Source organism: Pinus tabuliformis, chromosome 8 (genome assembly GCF_031772625.1).
Source record: "Pinus tabuliformis cultivar Carrire ecotype Pingquan chromosome 8, CPIR1, whole genome shotgun sequence".
In the NCBI taxonomy this organism is placed as follows: Eukaryota; Viridiplantae; Streptophyta; class Pinopsida; order Pinales; family Pinaceae; genus Pinus; species Pinus tabuliformis.
Genome location: NC_142294.1, coordinates 1081792688 through 1081800896, shown reverse-complemented (window position 1 = coordinate 1081800896; position 8209 = coordinate 1081792688).

Below are 8209 nucleotides of genomic sequence, written 5' to 3'. Positions count from 1 at the left end.
TTTTCGGGCTTCCTGTAGAAGCCTTGGTCGTTGCTCTTGGGCTTCCTGTAGAAGCCTGCTCCTTACTGATCTTCGGGCTTCCTGTGGAAGCCTTTGTCTTTGTTTTCGGGCTTCCTGTAGAAGCCTGTGTTTGTGTTTTCGGGCTTCCTGTAGAAGCCTGTGTTTGCGTTCCTGCAGATGCAACTCTCACCACCTTTTCTTGCTTGGCTGCATGGATTTTGCTTTTGGCTTTGACTGCAGGAGCTGACGAGGTGCTTGGGCTGGCAGGGACCACCTCAGTTTTGACTGCCCTGCTTTTCAACCTCTTTTCCCTTGCTGACAGGATGGGGGTGTCCTCTTTTGCTCTGTCATCCTTTCCCTCCTCCTTCTCCTTTCGTTCTTTCTTCTGTGTTGGAGTCGGGACCTTTTGGCTTTTCCCTTTCTTACTCTCGGCTACTGGCTCTTCTTCTTCACCGCTAGAGGATTCCGTTTCTTCAAGCAACATTTTTATGTTCCCTTCTCTTGTTAAATTCCTAAATGATTCCCAAGCGAGGGGGACTTTATATGAGTGGAGAGCATCCTCCACAAGAAGCTTGACTAGCCCATGGTGGGCTACCTGATCCGGAATTCCGTCCTTGAGCTTTGTGGAGCACTCCATCAAGGACTGCAGTAAAAAGTAAGGAATGCTCAGCCTCTGTGCTGCAGGGAGGTCAATCTGGTGTCTTAGTTCATTGAGCAGCCTGAAGTGATACGCATATACGATGCTGTAACGACCCTCACAGGTGATATATTTCATAATTTGCAAACTGACTTCGTTCCATGGTGGCAACAGGCTTGTCCTTTTCACCCCATTTTTGTCCTCTGTGAATGATTCTTCAGGTGGGAAGAACTCCTTCTTTGCTTGCTGGCTCTGCTTCCGCTCTTCTTTATCCCACGGCAGACCCATGGGCAGTTCTGTGATTCGACTTATATGCTCTGGGGTGAGTTGGAGGCTGAGACCTCTGAAGCTTACTGTGGCCAGTGTCTGGGATTTAGGCTTCAATGCCTGCAAGAATTCCTCGGCTACTTCATCATCGTAGCCCTGTAGTTTATCACAAAAAGGCATCCATTGTGCTCTAGTGAAGAGCTCAACCACTGCCGGGTTTCTCCTTAATGTATTTGAATCAGTGGGCTCTCGCCTGATAAACCCACCAGGCATGATGAACACAGTGGTTTTGACCAAAGGCGGTAGATACAAAGGAAATTCGGTCTTATAGACAGAGCATGCAATGAATTCACAGACCACAGTCTAATTATACTGCTATCCTGTAGAAGCGATAGTATAGGCACGGCAATCCAATATTTTTTTATGACCAGACTGTGAATAATGACCTTGCCACCTTTGAAAGCCAATTGCGGAAGGAGTTTCAGGGTTACCTCTTTTCTGCCACCTTTTCTTACGTGAAGACTTCACCTTCCTATAGAGCTGCGTTCCTGTAGAAACTGCTTCCTGTAGGACTGCGTTCCTGTAGAAACTGTTCCTGTAGGAGCAGTGCGCAGGCTTCGGGGAGAATGGTAGTTGGACTGCGGTTGAGGTGCGCTTCACTGGGGTTCAGTCGGCCGAAAGCTTGGCGTATCAACATGCAGAGGTATTCAGGAGAGTTACTCAAGTTTTGAAGTGGAGGTGGATGGATATACGTGCACAATCTAGCCGATTAGATTTTGAATCGGCGCAGCTCGTGGCGCGGAGGGTGAGCTGTCCCCGCCGGACCGTTGGGTGATGTCACCCATCATCCGCCTGCACATTCGCTTGCTGCCGCATTCATTCCCACAGATCTGCCGCCGCCCTTTTCGGTTAAACTCGTTTCTCGGTTGACGGGACTGATCTTCACGTGCGTGCTGCGTGTTCCCTTTGTCGTGGCTGCCACCCATCATCTGACTATCCCTTCACTAGCCAACGTGGCCAGTCAACTGGCCTTACGGCCGCTCAACCATTCATTTCTACGCCATGCAAACAAATCAAAGTGATACTCATGCGATTTGATGGAAGGAAGGATTAGAACACTTACCTGCGCGCGTCTGCACATGATTTCCAGTTTTTGGACGACGGATCTACCTGCTGCATGTGGCTTACACAGTCCCGGAGGCTCGTGGTTACAGGATGCTGGCGCTGTAGTGGACGCTCTGGTTGCATGCGCCCGTGTGTTGTTTGTAGATGGCTGGGCGATGAATGGTATCCACTCCTGCAGGTTTGACTGCTACAGGATTCCCGCGGGGTGCCTTGTAACAGTCTCACCTCCTTGGGTGCATGCTACTTGACAATGGAGATGACCTGCTAATCGCGCTCCCGAAGCTTCTGATGCTCGACATGGATTTGGTATGAGCTCTCGGTGTTCATTTTTCTCTAACAACTGATTTTTCCACGAGAACTCATGGATCTGGTTTGCTGGTGCAGGGATCTTAGTTGCATGGCGACGAGGATGGTGGAGCAAGGTATCAGCGTCGTGCATGGGCCCAAAAGAGGCTTGCATGCGTCCACACCAACCCGTAGTCATCAGATCTGCTCATGAAACGCATTCGGGCTCGTTCTGAGCTTCTACAGGAAGTTTCCTGTAGAAGTACAGAGCTTTCTGTAGACAGGCAGCTCTTCCTGTAGAAATTTGCACCTTCCTGTAGAAAAACTGTGCCTTCCTGTAGAAAGACAGCAGTTTCCTGTAGAAGATTCAAACCATGATAAAATTGCACATACCTTGAAAAACATAAGCGTTCTTGGAGGAGGAGCTTGTGAGGTGTCCTGGCTGCATGAGAAGGACCTTTGACTTTGACTTGAGAGGCTTCCTCTCCTCCATAGAACACCTGCAATCTGCATGCAAATTTCACATAATGACTTATTGATCTTGTTTTTTTCTTTTTGTTTTTTCTCTTTTTTCGAAAGATAGCAGGGGCGCCTCAATGAGGTTTTCACCCCTACCACCTGCCTTAAGCGCCTCAGAGAGGTTTTCACTCAAGGATCTTTATCTCTTTTTTTTTTTTTTTTTTTTGGAAGATAGCAGGGGCGCCTCAATGAGGTTTTCACCCCTACCACCTGCCTTGGGCGCCTCAGAGAGGTTTTCACCCAAGGATCTTTATTATTTATTTATATATATATATATATATATATATTTTTTTAAATGCTTCAGGGTGTGCCCAAAGCAGGGGCAGGACCCTTCTCTATGACTAATACTGCCTTCTCCATTGTTTTGATGAACTCTTGTCTTGAGGGAGGCTTCCTGTAGATCTTCAATCGATGCCCATTGACAAGCATGGGAATGGCTTCCTCATCAATGGTTCGAATGAGGACAGATCCATTGTCATGACACTTTTCCACTGAATATGGTCCCAGCCATCTGGTTCTCAACTTCCCCTTGAAATCTTTGTATCTGGAATCATACAACAAAGCCCAATCTCCCGGCTGAAATTGCTTGTCATGGAGATGTTGGTCATGCCACACCTTCCTCTGAAGTTGAACCACTTCTGAGTGAAGGAGGGTCTGCATGCGGTGCTCATCCAGTCCATTCAGCTGCAATAACCTTTCTTGCTGTGCATGGCTGAGATCTAGGTCCAGCTGAGCTGCCATCCTCAAAGTGTTATACTCAAACTCAATGGACAGCAAAGCTTTCTTCCCATAGACCAGCTCATAAGGTGTGAAGCCGATGGTGGTCTTCCAAGTGGTGTTGTAAGCCCATGTGGCTTCAACCAGGCGATCTGCCCAGTCCTTTCTGCTGCTGCTCACCACTTTAGTCAAGATCCCTTCTAATGCTCTATTGGTGACTTCCACCTGCCCATTTGCTTGAGGATGATAGGGGGTGGAAGTCCTATGCTTGATCTTGTGATGAGCTAGTAGATCTTCAACCAAGTTGGAGGTGAACTGGCTCCCTTGATCGGTCACCAGCTCTCTTGGGTAGCCAAACTTGTAGAAGATGTTCTCTCTTAAGAACTCGACCACCTTCTCTTCTGTTGCTGCTTTGATTGCTTTAGTCTCTGCCCACTTTGTCAAGTAGTCAGTACACACAATGATGTAGGATCTCTGCCTCGAAGAGGGATTGATTGGACCCACAAAGTCCATGCCCCACTTCTCAAATGGCTCAAGAGTCACTTGAGGTTGGAGAGGCATCTCATCCCTTTGGGTTGGTTTCCCCATTCTTTGGCATTGGTCACACTGGCTGACATATCTTCTGACATCTTGATGAAGTGTGGGCCAATAGTAGCCTGCCTGCAGGATCTTGAAGGCAGTTCTCTTTGCTGCAAAATGTCCTCCACAAGGCCCATCATGACAGGTGAGGAGGATGTCAAAGACTTCCTCCTCCCTTACACAACGCCTTAAGATCTGATCGGGGCCAAGCTTGAACAGATTGCCCCCAATCCATGTAAATGAGGCACTCTTTCTGATGATTTTGCTCTTCTCTTTTGAAGAGAGGTGCGGAGGGAACTGAGCTGAAACAAGGTAGTTTGCTATATCAGCAAACCATGGAGAGAGTACTGAGATAGCAAACAGATGCTCATCAGGCATCTGGTCATCCACCGTCCCATCTTCATCTGCAGACAAATCCAATCTAGACAAGAAGTCAACAACAACATTTTCTCTCCCTGGTTTATCAACAATGGTTAGATCAAACTGCTGCAATAAAAGTAACCATCTAATAATACGAACATTCACATCTGGTTTATTCATCAAATATCTAATAGCAGCATGGTCAGTATGTACAAAAGTCTGGTAACCAGTAATATAATGTCGGAACTTGTTCAGTGCATGAACCACAGCTAAGAATTCCTTCTCGGTTACAGTGTAATTCAGCTCTGCTTTGGACAAGTTTTTGCTAACAAAGTAAATGGCATATGGAAGTTTTTGCTCAACTTGTCCTAAGGCTGCACCTATGGCTTTGTTCGAGGCATCAGTGTGGATGTGGAAGGGTAGGGCCCAGTTTGGACCTCTCAGGATTGGAGCTGACACTAACTTGTCTTTTGATTCATTCAAACTCTTCTGACAATCGTCAGTCCAATTAAACTCCACATCTTTTGCCAACAGACCAAACAATGGTGAGGCTAACTTGCTGAAGTCCTTAATGAATCTCTGGTAGTATCCTGCTAATCCCAAGAAACTCCGGACATCCCTTACTTTTTGAGGAGGTGGAACCCTCTTGATGAGAGCAATTTTGTTAGGATCCACCTGCAATCCTTGGGAAGAAATGGCATGGCCTAGCACGGTCCCTTCAGTCATTAGGAATTCACATTTCTCAGGGCTAAGGGACAAGTTCATCTCAATGCACTTGGTTAGGACCTTTCCCAAGTTGGAAAATGCTTCCTGGAAGTTGGCCCCATAAGGAGTAAAGTCATCCATGTATATTTCCACTGCATCATGGACCAACTCCGAGAAGATGCTCAAGACAGCTCTCTGAAAAGTAGCAGGAGCATTGCATAGCCCAAAGGGGAGGACTCGGTAGGCAAAGGTACCCCAAGGACAAGTGAAGGTGGTCTTATCTTGGTCTTCCGGGCTGATTTGGATTTGATTGTACCCGCTAAACCCATCCAGGAAAGAGAAGAACTTCTTTCCTGCCAGTCCATCCAACACTTGATCTATGAAAGGTAGAGGGAAATGGTCTTTCTTGGTAGCTTTGTTCAGCTCACGGTAATCTACACAGATCCTCCACTTCCCATTCTTCTTGGGAACCAACACTAGAGGGGACACCCATTCACTATCTGAGATGGGGTAGATGAATCCGGCATCCAACAGTTTTTGCAACTCTTCCTTGACAATGTCCTTAAGGGCTGGATTCATTCTCCTCTGGGGTTGCCTAACTGGTTTACAATCCTCTTTGATGTATATATGATGGGTACAGACCGAGGGATGGACGCCTTTCATCTCCTTATAGCTCCAAGCAAAAGCATCTAAGTGGCTGGCCAATAGGCTACACAACTCCTTCTCCTGGGAAGGAGATAGGGAGGAGCTGATCTTTAATGCTCTCTCAGGGCCGAACTCCACACTTTTGACTCTGGGAGTGATAGGGCTGGTTGTACAAAGGTCCACTAAGGTGCTAGCTTGGGCATCCTCCACCAACTTCTCTAAAGATAGTGCACTGGAAGGTGGATTCTGGATCAGGGTCTCAATCAAATCATCCTCGGTAGGAGAATTTCTTCTAGTGGTATCTAGGGTGCACAGAGGTGCAGAGTACACCTCGTCTTCCTCTCCATCCTCCAACCAGAGTGGTAAATCATGCTCTAAAGAAGGTTGGGCAGGAGGGTATAGGACTAGCTGCTTGGACATGGGACCATTTTTGATGGTCATGTTTCCTGCCCGACAACTTATGTAAGCATCTGCAGTAGCTAACCAAGGCCTTCCCAAGATGAGAGGATATCCAGTAAGCTTGGCCTTTGGTTGCAGAACCAGGAAGTCTGCAGGGTATTCCCAAGAATCAATAGAGACCAAGACATCCTCCACAATCCCTTCGGGAGTCACGGTGGAGCGATCTGCTAATTGCAGTACTGTCGAGGTCTTCCTCAAGGAACCCTGAAGATTGAGTTTAAGCATGGTATCCCTGGTCATCACATTGATGGCCGCCCCCAGATCAATCAAGGTGTGGGGGATAATGGTGCCATTGATGTGAACATCTACTACAGGACTTCCAGGATCTAGGTACTTTGGGCAGATGACTTGTCCTAGCATAAGGTCAGACAACTGTCCTATGACATTGATAGTTGAGGCATCTTTCTTCCGTCTGCCTGGGTGTTTGAAACACTTCTCCTTAACTAGCTTGTTATATATTGGCACATCCTTGATGGCTTGGAGAAGTGGGATTTTTACACACAACTGCTTGAGCTCACCCAAAAGCTCATCTTCTTCTGGGTTAGGTTGTGTGGTGGCTGTTAGTCTCTCAGGAAAGGGTGGAATAGGCTTTGGTTCACTCTCCTGATGGTTTTCCTCATCCTCTGGGGGAGGAGGTTGGCGATCTGGAAGAGTCTTTCCAGATCTAAGATTGATCTCCTGGATCTCCACAGCATAGGTAGGGCACGAGGTCTCCCCAGTATATACCTGCTGAGCCTGTCTATTGTTGGGGTTCGGGTTCGGTTGAGCAGGCATCTGAGGTTGCCTTGGAGGAGCAGGAGGTAAAGGCTGAGGTTGAACTGGTGGTGGAGGCAAAATGGCAGGAGGAGTGTTGTATTGGGGCCTCCACCCCGACTGAGGAGCACTCCATTGAGGCTGCGACTGGGTATGTGAGTGATATGGATGAGAAGTAGGTTGAGTAGGGTACTGAGGTGGATAAGACCATGGAGGAGGCATGGACCAAGAAGGATGAGCAGGGGGACCCCAGGAAGGCATGGGAGTCGAGTGGTTGGGGTTGTAATAAGCTTGAGATGCCCCTTGCATCCCCTGCTGATAAGGTCTAGATCCTTGAGGCCTCCTTTGGTTGATGAAGTAGAGAGGTTCAGTGGGGGCTTCGGTTCCTTGGTACATGGCTTTAAACCCAGGTAAGGTTGGACACTGATTTGTTGGGTGGTCCTCCTCACAAACGAAACACACTTCAACCGAATGCAATGGACATTCGTTCTTAGGGTGTCTTCTGGTGCACCTAGGACAGAAGACAGCCAAGGCTCTCTCAGCTTCTTCTTTCTTCTGCTGGATCCTGAATGTGTCCAGCTGCATGGCAATGGTCTGTCTCACCTCACTCTTAAGATCTTCTAATTGGTTTGTAAACTCATGTTTGGAGAAAGGGACACCGGTGGAGAGGAGATTTCCTCTACCTCGTTTTCTAGCAGCCCTGGAATGATTTCGAAACACAGTCTTGATGTCCTCATAAGGCAGTTGGTAAATGTCCCCCCCAGCTAACATGTGAAGGGTGTCTAAGAGATCTTTAGGGACTCCTTGGAGTAGAACCAACTTGAGGGATTCAGGGTCAAGTGTGCACCTGTCCTGTTTATAGCTAAGTTGGAACCTCTCCTCATAATCCTCTAAAGACTCATCATTCCCCATGGTCATTCGAAAGATATCTCCCTTGGTTTCCTTGGACCTACAATAATCCCTATACTTGGTATTGAAGGCTTGCTGCATCTGAGCCCAAGTAGCGATGCTATTCCCAGGTAGTCCCATGAACCAGCGTAGTGCTGCATCCTTAAGAGTGGAAGGGAAAAGCTTCAGCTTTTGCTCATCTTCAGTATAGTCATAGGTTCTACAAAGGACAGCAAACTCAAACAAGAAGGTATCAGGATCCTCAGTGGT